Source organism: Solanum pennellii, chromosome 12 (assembly GCF_001406875.1).
Source record: "Solanum pennellii chromosome 12, SPENNV200".
NCBI lineage: Eukaryota > Viridiplantae > Streptophyta > Magnoliopsida > Solanales > Solanaceae > Solanum > Solanum pennellii.
In genome coordinates this window covers 45,193,080-45,219,134 of record NC_028648.1, presented here as the reverse complement: position 1 = coordinate 45,219,134, position 26,055 = coordinate 45,193,080, and positions in this window count along the sequence as shown.

Sequence of the window (26,055 nt, the reverse complement as noted above, 5' to 3'; positions counted from 1 at the left end):
GCGCACGTTGTCCCCCAATCTGCCTGTTCACAGGCTGCCATGCAGCCTGCTCACCCATGTTTGGGTCCTCCATAAGGACCCTCGGGTGGTCCTTGGGATTTCGTTACCCGACGTTTGGACCCTTTGTACTACATACTACTACCAATACGAAGTATCTTTACATGTTTTGGACTTCATTTGACACCCCGAAAGCTTCACCAAACATAGGGACGTCAACTAGTTTCAAGTTAGCTAGTTTACAGACGTTAAGGTCTTTCTTTGTCGTTTTGGCTCTAACCTTTCCCAAATGAACTTATTACATTAATATAGGTCTGGAAACATCATTTTAATTTTATTTAATAGATTAAGCTCTAGTCTAAGTCATGGAATTTTCGTAGTGTTACATTTAAGATATACTTTCATGCTATTTTGATAGAAACCTTCATCATAAGAGTTGAATAGACATAATACAAGTCAACAATCTCATATAAGACATTGAATTTTCAATAATATATGACCATAGTCACTTAGAACCCATTTAAGCATTTAGACTCCCTACCAAGGGTTATCCTAGACCTACCTAAGTAAGATATGAAGCAGCCGCCCATACAACACCTTCACACACACCTAGGTGATCCTCAAGTCTACCCAAAGTAGGAATATTTCCTTTTCATCATTTAGACCCTCCACCTAAGGTAACTCTATGACTAACTTGAGTAAGACATGAAGACACTTCCCATACAACCTCTCTAAGCCAAGCTGAGTGATCCTCAAAGCTACCCTAGAGAATCTTTCTATTCATCTTACCTTTACTAAGTGAACATTATTCATTAAGGTCATTTAAGAAAAAAACAACCAATAAAGAGACATTCACATAATGGTCTTGGAAGACCTAGGGAACTCATTCTATCATCTTCAAGACCTACTTGTGCCATGTGTAGATAGCATCCCATTCCACTACCCACACGTTATAGAACCTATCCACTACTAGAGTGTACATCCCATATGATGAGAATAGGTATTTACCGACATAGACCATACGAGCTAGGTATGAATTTCGGTGTCATAAGGACCCCACATCATGGAAGGTGTTCTACTTGCCAAAGGTATAACTAAGGAGACATACCATATAGGTACATAGTTTAGGGGATATCAAAAGGCTTCTTTGTAACTCTAGTATTCTACTCGAGAAAAGCTACTACCTTAAGATATCCACTTAGTGTTGTGCCATGGTTCTCATAGAGTAAGTTCATTCACATAAGAGTATTTGAGAAGGTACCATCCCTAAGCCTTACCAATTCATAATACCCCAACTAAGAAGGGATCCACAAGGGTCTACCAATCAAGGTTCATTATATCTCATTAACTCCTCTTGAAAGGGTGTCTTAAGCCTACTTATCCAAGACTTATCATTAACCTTCTTTTTATATTTAAGATTTCACATTCACTAGGGTTCTACGCCCATCAATAAGGGCACCATGCTTAGGTATACCGGTTCAAGATATGCTCTAAAATACCTTTTCAAATCATTCAAGGAAGGGTACCAACTTTAGGTCTACCTTTCCTAGTCTTTCATTCATACACTCCTTCAATACAATTTAAGTACTAAGTAAGGACAACTAGTATACCAATACAAGATACCACATCATTCTATAAAGTCTCTTCATAGTCCTTCATCATCATATATCAACAACTAGAGAAGAAGAAAATTCAATCATATCATTATAACACCCATATAAGATCATATAGAAAATACATGAGCACCTTCACTTGATACCTTCACATATACCATATCATGATAATACTATAATTCATATAATAATGCCGACAAGGCCTTGTTCAGAGAGATTATAACAATTAAACACTGCCACCATAAGTGGATCATACAAATAAATAACAATTCAATATCAATTCGATATTAGACTAAGCAATTAGGTCAATTCACCAACTTCCAATAGCCACAATCACCATTCTTTAGCCTTTCCAACAAATTCACATAACAAGAGATCTTACCAATAACAATGTACACAAGACTAGGACAACAATTCATCCATATCAATGATCCATCAATACTCAATATAGATATCAGTATTATAAGGCAAGCTATAAACAATTTTAACATTGATCAATATATAATTCAATACCCAATACAATCTACACATGAATTCAATATAACTAAGCCATGATCAATTCATCCACTTAAGAGAAAAAATTAGGAATTCAAGGAATACATGGTTTCATGGAGTTCTTTTTTTTTTTTATCTTAAGACCATCAATTAACATTTATCAATTCATAAATCATCAATTCAAACGTTTTCATGCAAAAACCCATGCTTAGAATTCAAAACTAGGATTTCAAGGTTTTTGGTGATCTTTGAAAAGCCTTGGAATTGGCTCCTTGAATGAAAGTAGAGTCAAGGATGAAATGAACATACCTTAATTGAAGAAATCCCACGAAATTGATAGAGAAATCAGTGAAGAACTTCAATCTTAGCTTCACCTTGAGTTGAAGCTTCAATTGAGTCTAGAGAGAACATATTTTGAACTTGGGGTTTTGATTTAGAAAAGTGAAGCCTAATTTAGGTTTTAGGGGTATAAACTAACTTAAAATAATTTAAAACACCTAAAATAACAGTCTACTAGTTAATTCGGACGTGGGTAAATTTTCTAAATCACCCCTCACTTGGCCGAGACACCTGCAAAAATTACAGGTGTCAATTGATGGAGCGTCACATGACCAACGTACTGTCCTGATGGTCCGCGGTTTGTGACAGAGACTCCCCATTTGGGGGTTAATCTCCCACAACTAAGTGTGGAGTCACGCCCGTTTTGACGGGGCGTCGGCGGACCTATTGTCCGTCGTTTGGGTTGTTGATTGGACTGCTTTTGGCAGTTTAATGGCTAACATTTGTGTCCTCCTAAGGACCCCTAAGGCGGTCCTTTGGGAGTTTCACACAGAAGTTTCGACCCTAAAAATGCTCATCTAGAGGTTATTTCCCACTCTTATCATTTTGGACACCAAATAACATGTAAAACATGCAAAGGCACACTAGTACACACACAAGACTAGCTTCCAAATGTCTTGGTCGTTCTTTGACGTTTGAATTTCAAGTTCATTAAAGTAACTTCTAAATCTATTATTCATCATTTTAACACCTTATTAACTAATAACACACATGATAGGATCTAATTTAACCTAGTTCATTTTGAGGGTTGTAACAATTTTCTCCACTTGGAAACATTCGTCCTCGAATGACACCAAAACACTTTTTATACTTTCTTGAGATAAAGACTCAAGTCTATCAGTTCATAACCATAGTACATCATACTTAATACACATATCTAGGAGGAAAGTCAACCCCACATAACAAGAGACTAAACACAAAAAGAAGGTAGGAATAAAAGAAGGTAGGAATAACATATACACTTATCATGCATTAAATCTTCATATTTCTCATTTCATATAGGAGGAACTTTCGTCTCCACATATCATCATTCTCATCACATTATTTCTTAGCACATTATGCCCATTTCACATAAAAAAAATTATGCAACATTTTCAAGAACTTCACTGTTAAGCATGCTTACTAGTTCACTCATGCAACATTTAGGCAATTTATTATAGGCGCGCATCAACATGAGAGACAACATCATTTATGATCAAATTACCATATATACATAAAATCAAGAAAATATGTACAATGTAAGAAAGTCAATGAACTTATTTTCACAAGGACTCCCAAACACATGCAACATGCTATTAGAAAGTTCTAACTCTCAAGCTTGAATATAATAGAAATGAAGAGATCAGATCCATCAAACCAACTATTATTCACCATACTCCCCACTTAGAAGGAACCCATCACAATTCAAAGAGAGCACTAAACTTACCGGCACCTTCATCCGGATTTTCATCCTTTCTAACGTGGAGGCAATGATAACGACCATAATTTGGAGAAATAGGAACTGTACCTTCACTAAGAGCTTTCTTGGCCTCTCTTCCCTTAGAAGTGTCAGTAGGACAATCTCTCAACATGTGATCATTCTTCCCACATCCATATCAGCCACTAGTACCGGCTAGACACTTCCCATAGTGTTTATTCACACAATTTGAGCACATAGGTTTATCAAGTTGAGAACCACCACCTCTCTCATAGTTGGCCTTAGGAGCACTAGGAACATTTTTATTGGAGCCCTCTTCTTAAACCTAGGTTTACCTTGATCATTGGTTCTTCCCATCTTAGCATCTTTACCGCTCCTCCTAGCTTAGACTCCTCAATAGATTGAGCATACACAAGGAGTCTAGATAGAGACATGTCACCATGGAGAATTGTCGTATGACACTCTTCCTTCACAAGGTCGGATACACAGGTCAAGAACCTACTCATATCATCTCTAGGGTTAGACACCAAAGATACAACATATTTTGACAACAAGGTAAACTTAAAAGAATACTCCTCCACACTCATATTACCTTGCCTAAGGTTTATGAACTCCTCAACCTTAACTTCTCTCTTCTCACGGGAAAAGTACCTCTCCAAGAATGTTTTTTTTAAACTCTTCCTATTATATGGGACCCGATTCAACCGTCTTATTGTCCTTCAATTGTGTAAACCACATTTTATCAACCTCTTTTGATTGGTACAAAGCCAACTCCGCCTTCTCCCTAGAAGTCACCCCCATAGCATTGACTATCTTATAAACCTAGTCCAAGACTGCTTGCGGATCCTCTCCTACCTTAGATCCAAGAAAAGTAGAAAGATTCATCCTCACAAAGTCCCTCAACCTTGAGGTCATGGTACTCTAAAGAGCATTCATCCTAGGCCCCACCTTTCTATCTCCTTGAGTCGTCATGGATCGGGCTAGGGTAATAAGATCTCCTATAACCCCCTAATTTGTCATGTCCGGGGGAATCACCAGAACCTCATTCTCTTGATTAGTTATAGGGACTTGTGCACCTTGAAGAACTTCAACACCTTGGGGAGAAACTCCCTCATTCACCATTTCATCATCAAATCTTCTTGCGGACGTCCTTCTAATATCCATATCCTATAAACACAAGAGAATATGTTAGGAAAAGACACTTATAACCTCAACTCTATGGCACAACACAAGAGTAATGAAGAAAGTGAAACTTCTATTTTTTAATAGCCTCTTGCTCATAGATGTGTCGCGACTCACCACCAATGAACAAGGATATAGTAGACATGGATTTTATGATACTTAGAATCCTAAAGACTACTGCATAACCTTATTCTCTAATACCAAGTTTATACCGACCCGAGGCACACCCAAGTTGTCAAGCAGCGTACTCGACCTTTAGGAGGTCTTATACAAGCCCTAAGACATCTTTCATCACATATATATATGAAAAGTAGTGCAGAATTAAAACTTTTCACCATAATATTCAAAAAAAAATTATAAAAACATAAGAAATAACTAATTCTTGTCATAAGCCATCTTAGACACATATGATATCATAGAGTCACATCTCTTATATCAATTTGAAGAAAAAAACTATAGTCTATTACAAAGTCTTTAATAAGAAATAGCTAGAAACATAAACTATATCCTCGAACATAAGAGGACATACTAAACGTCTAGAGAGAATCTGGTTCCCAAGCTTCAACTTCAAAGAAAATCCTCACTTGCCACCTACACTTATAGATATAGACAAATCATATGGAATTAGCACATTGACTGCACTAAATATGGTGAGCATGCAAGAAAATCATGCGACAAGAGACATTTTCTTTAAGATATGCTTTCATGCTATTTTAATAGAAACCTTCATCGTAAGATTTGAATAGACATAATACAAGTCAACGATCACATATAAGAGATATTGCATTTTCAACAAGATATGACCATAGTTACTTAGAACCCATTTAAGCATTATATTCCCTATCAAGGGTTATCCTAAGTCTCACCTAAGTAAGATATGAAGCGGCCACCCATACAACCCCTTCACACACACTTAGTGATTCTCAAGACTACGCAAAGTAAGGATATTTCCTTTGCATCATTTAAACCCTCCATCTAAGGTTACTCTAAGACTCACTTGAGTAAGCCATGAAGAGACCGCCCATACACCCTCTCCAAACCTTCCTAAGTGATCCTCAAAGCTACCCTAGATAAGAATAATTCTATTCATCTTACCTTTACTAAGAGAATATTATTCAGTAAGGTCATTTAAGAAACAAGCAACCAATTAAGATACTTTCAGAATGGTCTTGGAAGAACTAGGGAACTCAATATAGCATCTTCAACGCCTACTCGTGCGATGTGTATATAGTGTCCCATTCCACTGTTCATACGTTGTAGATACTATCCAATACTAGAGTGTACATCTCATATGAAGAGAATAAGCATTAACCGACCTAGTGCATACGAGCTAGGTATGGAATCCAGTGTCAAAATGGCCCCATATTGTGTAAGGTGTTCTATTTTTGACAAAGGTAGAACTAAGGACACATCCCATGTACGGACATGATTTAGAGGATGTTAAAAGGCTTCTTTGTAACTCTAGTCTTCTACTTGAGAAGAGCTACTACCTTAAGCATATACACTCGGTGATCTTCCTTGGTTCTCATAGAGTAAGTTCATTCACGTAAGAGAATTTGAGAAGGTACCATACCTAAGCCTTACCAACTCATAAAACCCATACTAATAAGGTATCCACAAGGGTCTACCGATCAAGGTTCATTAGGATAACTCATTGAATCCTCTTGAAAGCATGCCTTATGCCTACCGATCCAAGACTTACCATTAACCTTCTTTTCATATTCAAGGTTTCACATTCACTTAGGGTACTAGAATCATCAAGAAGGGCACCATGCTTAGGTCTACCGGTTCAAGACGTACTCTAGAATACCTTATCTAATCATTCAAGGAAGGGTACAAACTTTAGGTCTAACGATCATGACACACTCATTCAATACAATTTAAGTACCAAGTAGGGAGAAATAATATACCAACACAAGATAATACGCCATTTTATAAAGGCTCTTCCTAATCCTTCGTTATCATTTATCAACAACTAGAGAAGTACATTCAATCATATCATTATAAAACCCATATAAGATCATATAGACAATACATGAGCACATTCACTTTATACCTTCACATATCCCATATCATGATTATACCATAATTCACATAATAATGTCGACTGACCATGTTCATAAGGATTATAACAATTAAACACCGCCACTATAAGTGGACCATAACAATCAATAACAATTCAATATAAATACTATATTATACAAAGGAAATAGGTCAACCCACAACTTTTCAATAGCCACAATCACAATTTTTTTGTCTTTGCAAAAAATTCACATAACAAGAGATCTTACTAATAACAATGTACACAAGACTACGTCAACAATTAATCCATATCAATGATCTATCAAAATTAAATATAGATATCAACATTATAAGTCAAGCTATGAACAATTCTAATATTGATCAATACATAATTCAATAGTCCAATACAATTTGCACATGAATTCAATATAATTAAGTCATGATCAATTCACCCACTTTAGAGCCAAAATTAGGAATTCAAGGAATACATTGGTTCATGGAGTTTTTTTTATCTTAAAACCGTAAATTAACATTGATAAATTCATAAAACATCAATTCAAACCTTTTCAAGCAAGAAGCCAAGCATAAAATTCAAAAATAGGATTTCCAGGTTTTGATGATCTTTGAAAAGCCTTTGGAATTGGCTCCTTCAATGAAATAAGAGTCAAGGATGAAATCCCCATACCTTAATTGAATAAATCCCATGAAATTGATGGAGAAATAAGTGGAGAACTTCAATCCTAACTTCACTTTGAGTTTAAGCTTCAATGGAGTCAATTTGAACTTGGTGTTTTTATTTGGAAAAGTGAGGTATAATTTAGGTCTTATGGGTATAAACTAACTTAAAATACTTTAAACCACCCAAAATAACCGTCTACTATTTAACTTGTACGTGGGGTAAATTTCCTAAATCACCCTCACTTGACTAAGACACCTACAGAAATTGGAGGTGTCAATCGATGGAGCGTCACTTGACCAAAGGACATTTTGCTGGTCTATAGTTAGTGACAGGGACTCCCAATTTGGGGTCTAAGATCTCAGAACTAAGTGTGGATCCACTCCTCCTTTTAAAGGCGTGTCGATAGACCTACTGTCTGTCGTTTGGGTTGTGGATTGGACTGCTTTTGGCAGTTTCATGGCCAACGTTTGAGTCCACCTCAAGGATGCTTGGGGTCATCCTTGGATATTCGTACCCAAAACGTTTCAACCCTAAACATTTAATCTAGATATTATATCCCCCTCCTATTATTTTGGACATCAAACAACACGTTAAACATGGAAAGGCACACTAGTACACACAGAAGACTAATTTCCGAACATCTTGGTCATTTTTTGATGTTTGACTTTTATGTACTGTGGTTTCACGATACTTTCAATGATTTTTCATTAAGGTTGGTGTGTGTATAAATCCTTTTTGTAAGATTTTTAACAAGTTTTTATCTTTGTTTTACAGGAAATGTGTCCAAAACTAAAATGCGGAAGGTAGCTAAGATTTAGTGTAGAAGTGAACTACGAAGGCCATCGACGAACCGTGGTCTCATCGAGATTGTGACCGTCGATTGGAAGTTCAGGCATCTGGAGAAACTCGGGGAAATCTGACCAAGTGTAGGTCTACTGAATCGTCGATCTGATCAGAGAATGTCCTATTACCCGAAGTTGAAGAAAACCTGAGTATGGAATGACGGATGGCATCGATGGATTGTAGTTGCATCGACGGATCGTGTTGTTGGTCAGTCGATTGGATCAGAGAAGATTCTAGTTGAAGGATAAAAAAATATGCTAAGTCTAGACGTACGGAGGCAGACGACTGTGTGTGTGGGTCGTCGATTATAGCTGCGTTTTTCGGATAACTTTTCTTATTTGAATTCCTTTTATTTTAGGATAATATTTTTATAAATAGGGTGTAAAACCTTGTTTTTGGAGTTGTATTCTATTACTACTTTCTTAGTTTTGTTCTTGGAGATTTGTTTTTACAACTTGGGCATTAATTCAAACTTCCCGATTTGGTTTTCAAGTGATTTTTGTGGTTTCAAGTTGAATTTTTGGATTTTCTTCGAATTTGTCAAAGTAAGTTCATGATTTATTGTTTATCAACCATGAATTGTGTTCTTCTATGCATGGGTAACTAAATCCACAACTAGGGTTGTGCGAACCTTGGGCGATTAACAAAGTAAACCTAACTTAATAACAATTCTCAAATAGGTTATCGCATGCATTAAATTCTTTCGCTTAGAAGTATTTTTTACGAGGGCACGCGTTAGAAATCGTCTTATTTCTACTTCCCACACCAAGGGGGTAGTTAATAGGAAGAGAATTATCAACATAGATTTAGTAGGATACTATCTAATAGGCTAGTCTCGATTGGTGTGAAGTAATAACTAAGTCATACATCGAATATGATGCTTAATATGAAGTAAAGGTAAAGGTTAGTAACTTAGACACACGTAGCCGAACCAAGGTACAGGGTGAAATTCTCTAAATGCCATACCAAGGATTTAGAGATACCTAACTTATCACTTTGCATGCAAAACACTAGGGAAGAATTGTTATAGCTAGGAATTCGACGTTATGAACCTATGAGAAACACTTACACCCTAGTTTATCTCAAAACTTGATAAACACAAAAGATTTACACTTTTTACTTGTTTGATTAAGAAATATTAAAATGCTTTTGTTTCACAACCCCCCCCCCTCTTTAATTACTAGTTTTCGGAAAGGACTTGACTAAATAGAAGTAATCATACATTGAAGTTAAGTCCAAACCATTTTCCTCGTGGGATCTACCCCAACCTAATAGTTGGGTTCTTTACTTGATACGACTGCGTATACTTCTTTAGGGAGGTATAATTTGAGTGAATCAAATTTTGGCGCCTCTGCCGAGGAAAATGACTTTTAGATTAACTTTAATAATATTACTGTATATTAGTCAACAATTTCCTAGTTTTACTTTTTTATTTTGTTTTTGTTTCTCTCAGGTCTAGCTCTAGTTTATGCTAAGTACACGGAGCCGAAGAGAACCAATACTTCCATTCGATCCTGAATTGAACCGTACACTTTGAAGAATGAATAATCCACAGAACCCAGCTAATCTAGGTGATAGAATCAATCGCCCGCTCCACCACCGATTGATGCTCATAATCAAGTGGTTGCGGGAAATCCGGCTAAGGATGCTTTGAGGATAAAACCTCCCATCCCATGCCCTCAAGAGTTCTATAGGAGAAACATTAACATCGCTGGTTCTACTGGGCCTCTTTTCCTACTTCATCTACCGTAGGGCCATACGTTCGTGGTAACTAGTAGCTTAATGCAGATACTCACCGCAAGGGGTTTGTTTTCAGGGCTACAATCTGAGGATCCACATGCTCACATCGCCAAACTAAGGTCAGTGCACAAAAGTTGTGTAGGAAGGCCTAACTTGGATATGAAAGTCATCAGGTTGAGAGTGTTACCTCTTTCAGTGATGGGAGAGGCCGCACTATAGTTTACCGAGTTGACCTATAATTCTATCTATACATGGGATTAGTTGAGGGAGGTGTTCCTAGCACGGTACTACCCGGTTTAAAAAAATCTAAACCACAAAGATAGAGTGAACAACTTTGTGACAATACCATGGGAGTCAGTGAGTAGCTCTTGGGACATATTTACTGCTTACATGAGAGGTGTCCCAAACTGTTGCATTGATGATGAGTTATTGAAAGAGTACTTCTATCAAGGACAAGATATTAATTATAAGGCAGTGATTGATACTATTGGGACTGGTTCTTATGGTGAGTGCACATATGCAGAGATGAGAAGTTTGAGAAAACCTCTCGCAGGCTTGGATTACTAGAAAGTCGGATACTGGAGAAATTCTTTTGCAGTGCAAGCTACACACAATCCGGCCACAGATGAGATTCGTGAAGATATGTCTCAAATGAGAACTGACCTTGGGTTGGTATTGAAACATGTCACTGGAGGTGCAGAGAAGGTAAATGCGGTGAATTACTTGACTAAACCACCACCGCCAGCGAATGACTACTATTATGAAGAGGATACTTATGCAGTGAATGATCAAATGGGGGGTTTCCGACCTAACGCCCAAGGCTCCAATCAGGAGAATTAGGGTCAAGGTCAAATAAATCAAGGTCTTAACTATGGGAATTACAACAGAGAGGGTCCGTATGTTCGATATGGAAACTACAACCGCGACAACAACTTCAATAGGGGTAACTATGGTAACAGAAATGATCGAAGTGGGCCCTATGTTCCACATCAAAATCAGAAAGTTGCTCCTAGGGATGGTGGAGGTAGTATTACGCGAGTTGAAGATATGTTGCAGAAGATGATGAGAAGGTTTGGTGCTAGTGATGAGCACGCCAAGGAATTGAGAGGTGATTTTGCTAATATTGGGCAAAATATTGATGCACATGTGGTCTCGATTAAGCATTTTGAGTTACAAATGGCCCAAGTATCCACTACTGTGAACCCACGACAACCGGGCACTCTTTCAAGCAATACCATTCAAAATCCTAAAAATGATGGACATTGCATGGCAGTCACTACTCGAGGAGGTAAGCAAACTATTGATCCATCTATGCCATCTGTGGTAGAAGATAAGATGAGAAAAGATTAAGAGGTAGTGGAAACTAGTGGTGAATTAGTGGACAAAACGGTGAAAGAAGAAGAGGTACCCTAGAAAGTGATCCCCATTCCTAGACCACCACCATTATTCCCTCTGAAATTGGTGAAGAAGACTGAGGATGGTAAATACCGGTGTTTTATTACTATGTTGAAACATATTTCCATCAATGTCACATTGATAGAAGCTTTGGAGAAATGCCCGATTATGCCAAGTTCATGAAGGATATGGTTACAAAGAAGAGATCGGTATGTTTTGAGGAAGATGACTGAATGCAACATTGTAGTGCTATTGCTACAAGGTCTCTTGTGCAAAAGAAGGAAGATCTGGGCGCTTTCACTATTCCATGTACCATCATCTTATTACACTTTGCTAAAGCACTATGTGATATTGGTGCAAGCATAAATCTCATGCCTCTCTCCATTTATAAGAAATTGGGTTTGGGTGACCCAAAGCCCACTGCAATGCAGTTATTAATGGCCGATCGAATAGTGAAGAGGCCCATTGGGATACTCCATGATGTGCTCGTGAAGGTGGATTTCTTTATATTTCCAGATAGCTTTGTGATTCTTGAGTGTGAGATGGATTTTAAGGTTCCTATTATTTTTGGGAGGTCATTCCTTGATATTGGTCGCGCCTTGGTTGATATGGAAAAAGGCAGATGAAGTAAGGTTGAACAATGAAGAAGCATCTTTGAACATTTTTAGGTCCATGAAGCATAGTGATCAGCTCCAAATTGTATCTGCTATATCCTACAGGGTTTAGAGTACGTATGAGGTACAAATCGAAGATCGCCTAGGTGTAGAGGCAATAGCGGCAGTGATCATGAATTTTGAAAGTGATGGTGTTGAAGAGTATGGGTCTTTGGTTGTGGGACTTGAACGAGGTGAATATCGGTTAAAACCAAAGAAATTGGAGTTACATATGAAGCATTGTGAGTCTCCACCCGCAGACCATCTATTGAGGAGGCTCTAAAACTAAAGCTTAAGGCTTTACCACCTCATCTGAGGTATGTATTTTTGGGAAGAGATGACACTTTGTCGGTAATCATTGCATCGGATTTGAACAAGTAGAGTGTTTGGTAGAAGTGTTGAAGAGGTTCAAACGAGCCCTTGGTTGGACTATTGCGGACATTATTGAGTTCCCTCCCGGTATTTGTTCACACAAAATCCAACTCATGCCCGATCACAAGCCAAGTATTGAGCACCAGAGATGGTTGAATCCACCTATGCAAGAGGTAGTGAAGAAGGAGATCATTAAGTGGTTGGATGCCGGAGTCATATATCCTATTGCAGATAGTAGTTGGGTATGCCTTGTTCAATGTGTGCCCAAAAAGGGTGGAATGGCAGTAGTTCCCAATGAGAGGAACGAGCATGTTCCAATAAGGCCAGTGACTGGATGGAGAGTTTGTATGGATTACCGGAAACTGGATGCATGGACTGAGAAGGACCATTTCCCGATGCCCTTCATGGACCAGATGTTAGATAGACTCATATGAAAAGGATGGTATTGTTTTCTTGATGGCTATTCGGGTTACAATCAAATATCTATTGCCTCGGAGTATCAAGAGAAGATCACTTTTACTTGCCCGTATGGGACGTTCACATTCAAGATTGCCTTTTGGTTTATTAATGCACCGGCTACTTTCTAGAGATGTATGATGTTGATATTCTCCAATATGGTGGAGGACACTATTGAGGTGTCTATGGATGACTTTTCAGTGGTTGGCGACTCTTTTGATCAGTGTTTGAGTCATTTGGCCGAGGTTCTCAAAATATGTGAAGATTGAAATCTTGTGGTAAACTGGAAAAAATGTCACTTTATGGTGAAAGAAGGTATATCATTGGGCCATCGCATCTCAATGAATGGGATAGAGGTTGATCGAGCAAAAGTTGAAGTCATACATACACTTCCTCCACCCATCTTTGTAAAAGGTGTGAGAAGTTTTCTAGGACATGCGGGTTTCTACCAGAGGTTTATTAAAGATTTCTCAAAAATTGCACATCCTCTGTGTAAATTACTTGAGAAGGAATGATTAATTTTTAATGTTGGTGTCTGCACCCATAATTATTTCCCTAAATTGGAGTAAGTCATTTAAGGTGGTGTGTGATGCTAGTGGGGTTGCTCTTGGTGTGGTATTGGGACAAAGAAGGGATAAAATCCTTCACCCTATCTATTATGCAAGTAAAGCCCTAAATGAAGCACAAAAGAATTACATTGTGACTAAAAAAGAGCTTTTTGCGTTGGTATTTGCTTTCAAAAATTTTTGCTCCTATTTGCTTGGTACGAGAGTCATAGTGCACACTGATCACTACGCTTTGAGTATTTGATGAAAAATAAGGATGCAAAACCAAGGTTAATTAGATGGGTGCTACTATTGCAAGAGTTTAATTTTGAGGTAAAATATAGAAAAGGGACTAAAAATCAAGTTTCCGGTCACTTGTCCAGATTGGAGGATGAAGCTATGCGAGAGTTGGGTGAAAAGGTTGAAATTGATGATACCTTCCCTGATGAGCATGTATTGTCCGCTTCTCATGACTTGATTCCATGGTTCGCCAATTTTGCAAATTATCTGGCTAATGATATAGTCCCATCGGACTTCTCCTTTCATCAAAGAAAAAAGTTCATGAATGATGTGAAAAAGTTCTTTTCGGATGAGCCTTACTTATACCTGAGTTATGCTGATAGACTTATTTGTTGTTCCGTGCGAAACTTTAGATGCTAAGTGTTTTGGAGGCATGCCACTCCTCGCCTGTGGGTGGACATCATAGTTGTATCCGAACATCCCACAAGATTTTGCAGTATGGGTACTATTGTCCAACCATTCACCAAGATGCTCATGAGTTCACCCAATCATGTGATAGGTACCAAAGAGATGGAGGAATTTCGAAGAGGCAAGATGTCCCTTTAAATCTCATTCTAGTGATTGAGTTATATGATGTATGGGGCATTGATTTTATGGGACCGTTTGTGAGTTCTCATGGGATGAAATATATACTTGTGGCGGTGGACTACGTGTCAAAATGGGTGGAAGCCATATCTCTTTCAAACAATGAAGGAAATAGTGTCACCGCTATTTTGAAAAAGAATCTTTTTTAAAAGATTTTGCTCACCTAGGGCCATTATTAGTGATGGGGGATCTCATTTTGCAATAAGTTGTTCAAAGGACTATTGGAGAAATATGGGGTTCGCCAAAATGTGGCCACTCTGTACCATCCGCAGACTAGTGGGCAAGTTGAGGTGTCCAATCGAGAGTCAAGCAAATCCTGTCAAAAAGGTAAATGGTAATAGAACGGATTGGTCAAGGAGTCTTGATGAGCTCTTTGGCCTATCGGATGCATACAAGACCCCAATAGGTATGCCTCTATAACAACTTGTATATGGGAAGGCTTGTCACTTGTAGTTTCACTTGCTAGTTGAGTTAGAGCACAAGGCCATGTGGGCGATGAAAAAACTGAAGATGGATTGGAATGAAGCAGTGGAGCAGAGACTTAATGGGTTAAATGAGCTTGATGAGTTTCTCCTAAAAGCATATGAATGTTCATCAGTCTATAAAGAGAAGACGAAGAAGTACCATGACCAAAAGATTTAAAAGCGAGAATTTGCGATTGGGGACTTTGTGCTTCTATTCAACTCTAGGCTACACTTATTTCTGGGCAAACTTAAGTCCAAGTGGACTGGGTCATTCCTTATCACTAAAGTGTTTCCACATGGAGCAGTTGAGTTGGAGAACAAGGAGGGTTCAGAGTTCACGGTCAATGGGCAAAAAATCAAAATCTATCTAGGGCATGTGCAGAGTGTCCATGAAGTGGTTGAAGAATATCTCCTTGATGAAGTATGAGTAATCAAGGATCTTGCGTCGTGTCGCGACGTCAAATCAAGCACTTCTTGGGAGGCAACCCAAGGTGTATCCTCTAGCCAACAATAGGTTTTTTTTCTTTGTAGGAATAGTTGCATTTCCTTATTTCGTTTTTGGTTTATTCATCTTCATGCTCTATATATATATATATATATATATATCCGTGTCTCAAAAGTGTGCAGAAAAACACAAAAGGATTAGCTTAATGGGTGTTCAATGTGTAGGGACCAAACCCAAGAATTCTGCAGAAAATGGTCTGGTGTAGAGATCTACGAACCAATTGACGGACCGTCATGGTGTACGTAGATCCCAGGTATGTCAAGTACTTTTATCTAAGTTTGTGTGCAATTAACGGTCCAGTCGATGGTCCGTAGACTGACTTATGGAACATCAACGGGGTATCGTCAGTTCAAACTAGTGACCCGACCTGACCCGACTGTCTATATTAAAAGAAAACTATTCAGTTAACCTCCAAAGATCTTTTCAAATTCTCCCCCAACCGTTCCCCTCCCCTTATTTCCTTCCTTTCCCATTAACTCCCCATATATCTCCCTTCCATTTTCTTCAGAATCCCCAAAACTCCCAACTTCCCCTACAATACCAAAACCCTCCCCTCCCCAGATTCTATCCCGTCTCTCTTGTTTTCTCCGATCGGCGTTCGAAGGAAGGCACATAGTTGGTTGTTGACAAGATCACCGACTCATTCACTCCAGTACTGATTTCATGTATTTTTATTCCCTCGGCTTAATGAATTCTCGTTCATTTGCTTTTGGAAACGAAAAATTCATATTTAGGTCTTCACATAGGGATAAAATTGCATCTTAACTGGTTAAATTATGGGTACTATGTCCCTTGGAATAATAGAAAGTGAATGGGTTGGGGTGTAATCGAAGATCAAAACATGCGAAATTGAAACCCTAAGGATGAAGAATTAGTCTTATACTTATTGTTATGTGTTGAGTGCACTAATTAAGGTCTAAAATTTATCAAAATGTGCTTTCAAAAGCAAGGTCTGAAACTTGTCTCTGACCAACAGCACGAGATACCGTCTACAGACCGTCGGTTGATCGACGGACCTTCGATGGGGTCCGTCGATGGATAAAGTTTAAAATGCTGAACTCTGAGACGACGAAGTGGATTATGGTTCATCGATTAATCGACGGGCCGTTCTGCACGTTCGTCATTTCCAACTGAAACCTTGATGTGTGAGGGATTAAAAATTATTCTAAGTGTCTGAAGATGGAAGTTGACTACGGTTCGTCGATTGATCGACGAGCCATTTTATACGTCTATCGTTTACAACTGAGAGAGGTATGAATTAAGACTAAAAAATTTGTCCCAAGTGTCCAACGACGGACACTATAGACGGATCGTTGATGCATCGATGGGTCGTCGATAGTGCCCGTCAACTAGAACTGCAAGTCTGCACTGGACTGTGTTGTGTGTCTCCAATTTCTGTTTTGATTGTTTCATTTATTTAGCATGATTAGGATGAGACTAACAAATAGTTTTCTAGGTACATATGGCTCCCAAACCAGACCTCGTCTATTCCAAGGGTAGGTCCAAGTCCGTGGCACCATCCAGTCGTATGATTGGCACGTCCGATGATGAGAGGGATCCGGTAAATGTGCCCCCAGTCACCCGGACCCCTACACCAGCTGCTTGAGCCACTCAAGGCACCCCCCAGAAGGTGGCATCTGGCATAGTCACTGCCTCCTAGTCGTATGAGGAGCGCACACTGACCGGTACACCATCTGGGTCTGCCTCGGGTTCTGATAGAGCGTTTAGCTCCAAAGATATTCAAGGTTCAGAGTTGGCTCATTATATGGGGTCGAATGAGGCCACGACCTCCGTTTCCAGATCAAATGGAGCTATTCACTCAGAGGTGCCTGCCCGCCATGCGTCGTTTGATAAGGCCCATAGTTCAGAGTCTGCTCCAGTGCCCCAGTATGCTCTCCCTACACCGGTTCCTGCTGATCCCAACCGGTGGTGTGTCGATGGTCACTATCAGATCTACAGGGACGCCAAGATACTGAATGACAAGATGGTGATGACTCGGTTGGTCAGAGTCGAGCGGCGAGTTCTTACAGGGAGTCGTCACACAATCTTTGAGGTGCATAGCTTGTTTACCCACCACATGCTTGAGTGGATGGCTAGAAGTCTGGAGTCATATAGCGAGGAGGTTGTTTGAGAGTTCTATGCCTCATATGTGGCGACTCTCAGTGTTTCTTTGGACAGGCGAGTGAAACCTGTCGAACAGGACCCACTCACAAAGGTTCTATTCAAGGTTGCCGGGTGGACATTTCTTCTACCTCCATCTGTCGCTTCCTGTACGGTGTGTCCACTTGTGCCACGAGGGTTCTCCTTACTCAAGTGTTCAATTACAGGAGGGATTTCGTCAAGATTGGCCGGTTTTAGCAGAGATCAACGAGAGTCCACTTAGAGGTGGATTGCAAAGGATCTTTCCATTGACGGTGAGGGAGCAGCACCCCAAATGCCTTATCAAGAAGGCCAACATCACCTTTGAAGCTAAGTTCTTCTGGATGATAGTATGCCATCGCCTATCCTCCACAGCAACAGATAACATCCTTACTTAGGATAGAGCAGTCATGGAAGAAGCACTGGTAGCCAAGTTGGAGATCGACTTTGCGAAGTTGTTGATTTCCGTGATATATGAAAGGGCTTTTAAGACCTCTACTACTTACCTATTCACCTGTATGATTTTTTAATTATACAGGGATGTTGTAGTTCCTCTGTGGCACTGCGATGTCCTCCGTACTCCGACACTGACTGTGGATATAGGCCTCATCAGGGATGAGGTCGATATGGCGGAATCTCGAAGAGTTGTAGCCGCTGCGTGAAAATTTAGCGGATACGGTTGAGTTAGCCCAAGGGGCTGATCCTGCCACTTCAAAGCCTATGGAGACCACACCGGCCGAGCCCGCCCATGGAACGCGTAGGGCACCCAATTCTTCCTGGTCTACTTTACCTTCAGTAGCATTGGTCCCGATTGCTAGGGTCCAGAAGCTAGAGGCCCAGATGGAAACCTTGTTGCATCATATCTATCCTCGGATGTAGAATTCCATTGTCGAGGCTGAGGACCGAATTGAGAATACGATGGCTCAGCAGATGGAGCGGAAGATTCAGGCGGTCCACCAGCGCCTAGATGCATTTGAGTTGTGAGTTCTATCACGCCCAGCTCCCACCATTGATTTGACCACTCTTTAGGAGGCTTTGGCGAGTCTACTGCCAAATGTTGACAACATACTGGAGATGAGGGGACCTGAGGCCGGGACTGCACCAGTTGAGCTAGCGGAGGACACAGTACTCGCTGCCCTATTCACTACCCCCACTGCATCGCTTAAGCCATAAGAGCGTGCCAGAAGACACCATTCCAGTCGCACCACTGATGGAGAGGATGCCCATGCGAGGAAGAAGAGCGCACGGATCTTAAGGCGGCGAGGAGAGTCTCGTTGATTGATGAGGATACCCGTCAGATGAGGGCTCAAGAGCTGGCTGCTTGGGCATCTAGTTCCAGAATTAAGGTTGTTGAGAGGAGCACCACTGAAGGTGCGGAGAAGGATGTGGACACCACAGAGGGTGTCCCTATTACAGAGATTGCGGTTCCAGGAAACTGGACCCGCCTACTTGTTGATCGTCGGCGTTATGCGCCTCATATTTGCTTCACCTACCACCCTATCTTTATTTTTTATATATACTGGGGACAGTTGCATGTTTTATTTTGAAAGTGAGTGTTAGGGTGAAGTCTGAGTAGCCCAACTCACGATCCTGTTTTAGGGGTATTTTTGCTTGTGTTCTTTTGCCCCAAGAGACTAATTATTTTCTTGTTGAACCGGCATGTGTCATAACTCATACAAAGTATGAAAGTGAAATATGAAGCATGATGGATAAACATGAATGATATCCCGTTCTAAGAAATTTCTTGCATGAATAGGTATAAATAAGTTGAATGTGTTGGCTATAATCATGACATAGAGATGCACCCACCGCATGACCCTCAATCTAACACTCAAACTAGGTGTCCGACAATCTGAAAGGGTAACGATGTGTCAACAGAGTGTGAGGAAATTTGATTGGTCCACTGTTGGTACCTAGGTAGAACTTGCCCAGTTAGTCCTACAAAAGCAATTTGTGTTAGACAACTAGGAAAGGATCATAGGCCCTTGTTCAAATTAGCAAACATCTAGCCTAAAGTAAAGTGAACCAAATAAAAGTGTTATCCCTTTTTTATCCAAATATGTTGAGCTTATAATAGACCTTTCTTTTCTTCACCAACACACCTTCCTAGGTATAATGTGTTGGCCATTTAACACACCAACCTAACCTCCACAACTACAACCTGCATAAAATTATTCCAACCTAACAGTTCACAATTTACAAAGTACACAACTCAACAACAACACTTTAACAATTTCATATTTTCAACAACAACACTGTAACAATTCCATATCCTCAACAAAAACACTCTAACAATTTTATATCTTCAACAACATGCTCAATATTCATCACTCACAAGTTCCATAGAAAGGCAGTCATAACATCAACAATACACAAGATCAAGTTCAGCAATAATAAAGAAGTGCAATGGAATCTCAAGTATAGTGATGCATGTACGACCTAACAATACACACTCGATGTCTCACAGTCCGATATCGACGGGGAACATATTTGTTCATGCATCCATCGTGACGCAATACTTCCCTCGAAATGGCACATTCTTTTATCACATAACACTTTTCACAACCATGTCTTAGAACCAATGCAAATCACATTTTCACACAAATAATGAAGAGTTGATCATTTTCATAATAAGGCACAATTCAAAACAATACAACTGTGATACAACATCAACAATTAAGAAATAAGTCTTTCAAATCATTTCAAGCATCGTACACCAACAATTAATCACATTACTTTTTTATTATCCTTTATCCATTATTAGAATTATTCAACATGGAAAAGTCAACTCTCCCCTAATTCTCATTACTCTCAAACATATACCACAAGGAAATACACAATTCTATGCACTTAACAAGGGTTTAGAAATTCGCTTGCCTCAATTAGTCGGACAATGACTTTAGAACTTGAGCCTTCATCTTCGATTGACTTTCAAATTAATACAATCTATTTAAATAGATAATACCACGGGTCTAGCCTTAGACTAAAAAATTCACTCAAATTTATAATCAATCTCCTAATCTTGATGTCAAAAACATGTCAACTTCTTTTAATTTTCTCCAAATTTTGAGTCTATGATTAAGTTCAATTTCTCCAAACATCACAAATCTAACGATATTCATATAATATGATACACATATTATTCAATTACATGTACTAGTATTATCAAAATTAATTTGATAATTATAGGTATAATCCAGAGAAAATCAAAGCGATCGGCTAGCCCATGAAATTAATAATTTTCACGCCTACTGGAGCATACATCAATATTTTTTATTAGCAATCAATGCCTAATCATTAGCCTATCACTAGTTTTCTTCACCTGACCCCCAAAACGTGTAGTTCAACATTAACAGTTTCCACTTTCATTCTGCCAACCAAACTAACATAACAACAACACAATTTATATTTCATTCCAAATCTAATTTTAGCATATTAAAGATAGGGTAGTAAACTTTTACCTGAAAGTAAAGTTTATCATTCTCACGTCGATCTCCCTCAACGCATGTAAATTTTTGGTTTCTTTCTATATTTTATTTTCTAAATTAATTATATATTAAAAATGATAATTCCTACTAACTTATTTAATATTTATGATTTGGCCTATTATTTTTAACAATAAACAGATTTCCCGTAAATTAATTAACTATAGCTAAATAACCATTCAAAATTATAAAAAAAAAAAAATCTTTCGTGTACGGGTCATTACATTAATCACCACTAAAAATCATGATCGTCCTTAAACATACGGAAGATGAAGGAAGAATACTTGATGTTACCAAAAGTCTAAGATAAGACCTTCCCGTCGGTGTTCATCTCGCTAAATGAGCTCCTCTTTAAGGTCATTCCATCAAGATTAACTAATAAGAACTGAACTTTCAAATCAAACTTTGAAAGATCTACAAATTAGGAGTGAATTATCAAGCGAACCCAATCTAAATTGAAAGTCATTTGACTATAACACAATCATCATAGAGAACTTTTTCTCACATAAAGAAAAAAAATTAATTAACTATAGCTAAATAACTATTCAAAATTATCAAAAAATGACCTTTCGAATCGGGGTCATTATTGCAAAAGTTATCATATTTTTTAATGCTAAATATATTTTAAAAGTTCTTATTACATTCCCAACCATGCAAAGATTCTAGATAATTGATTTAGGAAAATTTAATAAAATTAGATCACTTATAAATAAAATTTGGAAGAAAAAAAAATTATGATTGATTTGAAAACTCACTAAATTGAATTTTACTTTTTCCCTTTTAATTGTAAATAAAATCGAATTTTGATATTTATTTTAAATTTTATAAAAAAATTTATAGTTATTTAATTATTTACAATTATATTTAAAAAAATCAAATTCTAATATTTTTTATATCACAATGATGGTAAATTTTGATATTTATTTAAACTTTTTACTGTCCATTTTTCAAAAAATAAAACAATAAATACCTAAGTGATGGTTATCTATTTAATCTAATGTTTATTACACGGCAAATTAGCACTATTTTGTAAAACTTGTAAAATCTCAAATAATTAAATATATAATGAATATTCGGTCCTATTTTTTATTTTATTTTCTTTATAATTTTTTAGATTTATTTCAACAAAAAAACAAATTTCAAAACGGAAAAAAAAAGTAACAAATTTATGTAATTTACATATATTTTGATTTAGCAGTTTTTTAAATGTAATATTAGTGAATATGTAATAGTGTGAGTGAACTAATATTTTACAGTCTTTTGATTTATTATTCAAAAGTTGTTATTGCATGGTTAAAATAAATAAATAAATAAATAACTTACCCAACATTAAAACATCATAATAACGGAAACAAAAGAAAAAATGTGCACTAAACTAACATTCTTCAATCAATATAGAGGATGGGGGAAAGGGATAAAATAGAGAGGATGAAATACTTCAAATTAAAAAAAGGAGAATAGAACTTAACCAACTTCACCGCTAAAAACTAAACTGATAATCTTTTTCATATTCATTTATCATATTCATTTTCAAACTAAAAAATAAAAAATAAATAAATAAAATAACTCTTACCACAAAAAATCTTTAAAAATAAGGTAGATTACATAAAAAAAAAAAATCAATTGAAATATATCACCAAAAATTAATGAAAAAGATATCTAGAGCAAGTAGAATCATCTCCAATCTATCTCTATTTTACTCTCTAATCTCTATATTTAAAAAAGCAAAATAGAGAATAAATTTTCAATCACATACATAACTTTTGGGTGTATCTACAAGTTTTATTAAATAAGAAATAATTTATTATTAATAAGTGATCAAAAATAATTTATTATTAATGAGTGGGATCACTCAACTATCTTTTCAAAAAGAACTGAATCGTTAATTAAATTATTATTCTCCTTTAATTTATTTAATTTGTAATATAGTTTATATTGCAGTACATATTGAACTAAGCCCAACTCCTTTTTAAAAGGGGAAATCAAAAATATTTACCTTTTATAATAATAATTTGTTTTTTTTTCTTGATCACTTTTACTATGTTTATAATTCACTTTTAATTCATATTATAAAGGATAAATTTTATTCACATATAATACAAGTTTTATTGGTGAATAATACATTTATCACACATTTTAATACACTTATAATATAAATTATCAACTTCTTATTAAACAAGCATAATATATTTTTAAAAACAAAACTTATGATACATATATATTTCATACTTAATTCACTTTTAATATATATTACAGATTTAATATTATGTTCTATAGATAGTAATAAATAAAAAGTATCGCTAATATTCATAACTATTTATTAAAAGAAAGTCATCCAAGTAATTTTTCCTTTTAAAAATGATTTAAGTATAAAATGGAGCAATTGCATAAATATTTATATTAATTAATTACATTGATTTTTATTTCTATGTTCATGTTTGTTTCTAATATACTATGAATTATTATTTATTGCTCATGCTAATTTAATTCATTTTCTTATTTTGACTTTAACATTATTAATATCATAAGGAACATTTTTGAACTTTTTTATTTTCAATTAATCAAATGTAAAATATAGCAAACTATCCTTTAATCTTATGATATTTATTCTTTTAAGTGAAAAGTTATATAGTTATAAACTTGCTAACAAAGACATAATAGTTTTTACTTTTAACTAGAAATTAAAAAATAGTAGGAAAATAATATTTAAACATATAGAAATTAAAAAATAGTAGGAAAATAATATTTAAACATATGAAGTATTAACTTTTTTTATCAAATTAAAATAATTTAAAATTTAATGTGCTAAGTAAGTAACTTAATAATTTATACCATTAATTTTAATGTATTTATATTTATTTTAACTTAAATAAATTAGTACTTTTAAAAAATCAGTACAATGCATGGTACGAATACTATTTATGTTTAGCTATATATAAAAGTCAAAACCCTTCAGAAAAGTCACAAACCTTCGAAAAGATCATAACTCATCGAAAAAATCAAAACTCAATGAAAATTTTGTAACCATTCAATGTGGAAAGGTGTGTGCTTTTAAAATAATATGATGTAAATAAATGAATATAATATAAAATATAGAAGATATGATAAACTGAGTGTTTTAAGAAGAAGGACAAAAAAACTTTCAAAAGTGTAGTTTAAAATTAAGAGGAAATCCTTTTTTCATAGCCAATAAAGGATAGTATGAAATAATGTTTATTGTGTATTATTAAAAAAAGGCACAATCTTTTAGAAAAGTCACAACTACTAGGAAATGTAATAGCTCATCAAAAAAAGGAACATCTCTTTGGAAAAGTCACAACCCTTTGGAAAAGTCACATTCTTTTGTAACACCACAAAAATTTCTAAGATAGACCTAAACTATTCTTTATTTACATGTAAGGTTGTATCGAGTGATTCTTAAATTGACCATATATGTAAACATAAATTATTATGTGTGAGAATGATTTTATATATCAATTAAGGTCATTAGAAACTCGCAACACAAAATTGAATTGAAAGTTTTCTTACATATTAAGTTATGATTTAAGATTCTCTTTGGGTATAGTGCAAACGATCATATATCTTTGAATATAAGGAGTTTCGTGGCTCATGTACCATAATATTGAAGGACTTTGAATCTTCTTCTAACGACGCCAATTTTCGCAACAATCCGAGTTTTCAGTAAAGGATTGTGGACAAAGATTCTTCTTCTGTTGAGGACGCTTAGGCAGGATTTTTCCCACCAAGGCGACGCTTGGGCCGTATTTCTTCCACCACTGCGGGACAAGGTGAGATAGAATTCCATCTTTGTTTCCCCTGTTTTTTCCTAGTCACAATTATGGACCCTGAATCATACCTTAACTAACCCCCACAATCTATTCAGTCTTCATCAATCGAATATAAGTTACAAGGTGTGTTAAAATTATGGAGAACCTAGGAATGTGAGAGGAAATCAACGAGGTCATGGAGGCCGAGGAAATGGTAATACAGGCAGAGAAGTAGTGCAACAAGGCAATGAAGTTTCCCGTCAAGAGGACAAGGCTCAATTTTATGTTTTTCGGGTAAGACCAAGTTTGAGGGTTTGATGTAGTGGTTGTAAGAGTTAATCTTGTCTGTGCCTGGATGGCTATTGTTTTGTTTGATCGGGGTTCTACTTATTTGTATGTGTTAGTTTGATTGTCTTGGCATTCGATGTGGTTTGTTTTATACTTGATGCCCCAATCCATGTTTCTACCCTATGATTGTGAGAATATACATTGTGATTGTGATTGTGGTTTGTCAAATGGGTGGGTATCGCGATCTGATAAACTAACTAGAATCGGTTTTGATGTTCTAACATAAGCATTGGATTGGGTACCACGTTCTGGTATGCTAATATTTTGGGTGTTGGTTCCATTAGAGGACCATTGTATTGGGTTTCTTGAGAGGACCATTGAATCCTGTTATGTATCTACTTGTGATGATTACGTTCATATCTAATGATGATTGATATTGGAAGACTTTATGTTGCTCTAAATTGATAACCGACGCGTATTATTAAGAATGTGGGATGCTATATTAATCTGGAAAAGGTGACTAATATTGTATGTGTTTGGTATAGGTCTTTTTTATAATAATGTGGTTACTTGCATGTGTTTCACTTATTAGGATAATCGTGTTATCCTACCAGTATACTGTGGTTTTGTACTGATACTGAATTTGCTTTTCATTGTTGAGTACAAGGCATCTCCAAACGTCTATTGATAGACCTTAGCTAGGTAACTATTGAGCATGACCAGATTCAAGAATTAGCAAGTTCTTTTACACTTCCATGGATATTCCTTGTTTAA